The sequence below is a fragment of the Lipotes vexillifer genome, unplaced genomic scaffold (genome assembly GCF_000442215.2).
Source record: "Lipotes vexillifer unplaced genomic scaffold, Lipotes_vexillifer_v1.1 scaffold419, whole genome shotgun sequence".
In the NCBI taxonomy this organism is placed as follows: Eukaryota; Metazoa; Chordata; class Mammalia; order Artiodactyla; family Lipotidae; genus Lipotes; species Lipotes vexillifer.
Window position 1 is genome coordinate 2640700 of NW_006786333.1, and position 833 is coordinate 2641532.

General features: G+C 47.8%; 1 protein-coding gene and 1 pseudogene across 1 annotated transcript in view; one reads left to right on the forward strand and one right to left on the reverse strand.

The window, feature by feature from the left end:
- Positions 1 to 833, reverse strand: part of ST6GALNAC3 (ST6 N-acetylgalactosaminide alpha-2,6-sialyltransferase 3) — a 591033-nt gene that overhangs the window by 481672 nt on the left and 108528 nt on the right. The window lies entirely within an intron of this gene.
- The window catches only part of LOC103087378 (protein arginine N-methyltransferase 5-like), a 114427-nt pseudogene that overhangs the window by 93538 nt on the left and 20056 nt on the right, over positions 1 to 833 (forward strand).

The following is an 833-nucleotide window of genomic DNA, read 5'->3' on the forward strand; positions in this document are numbered from 1 at the left end:
GTTCCATTTTACATAAGCTGGTCCAGAATTGACTCTCTAATAAGGCAAAAATTAAGTAGACTTGAAGGAAAGTGAGGGAACCGTACAAATATTTCATTTAAAAACGCTTCAGGCAGAGGAAATAAGGGCAGTGACCCAGAGGCAGGAATGTGCTTGGCCAAATGAGAAACAGCAAGGAGGAAATTATGGCTAGAGCAGAGTGATCGAAGGACAAATAAGTCCTTGGATGAGGTAAGAGAAACTGAGTTGGGAAAACCGCATCATGGAGGGTCTTGTAGGACACTATAAAGTCTTTGGCTCTGACTCTGAGAGGGAAGACTTCTGAGCAAAGAAGGGAGGGCCTAAGTAATATGTGCAAGGATCACTATGATTGCTGCGTTGGTCAGAGACTCTAGGAAGAAGGGCAGGAGCTGTGAGACCAGTTAGGAGACTGTGGCAATAATCCAGACAACAGGTGATGGTGGTTTGGACCAAATATTAACAATAGAGATGGTGAATTTGCAACAGCCAAGACATGGAAGCAACCTAAGTGTCCATCAACAGAAAAATGGATAAAGAAGCTGTGGTGTGTATATTTATACATATGCATATAAAAAGAGCAGGGCTTCCCTGGTGGCGCAGCGGTAGAGTCCGCCTGCCGATGCAGGGGACACAGGTTCGTGCCCCGGTTCGGGAAGATCCCACGTGCCGCGGAGCGGCTGGCTCCGTGAGCCATGGCCGCTGGGCCTGCGCGTCTGGAGCCTGTGCTCCGCAACGGGAGAGGCCACTGTGCTCCGCAACAGTGAGAGGCCCACGTACCGCAAAAAAAAAAAAAAAAAAAAAAAAAAAAAACG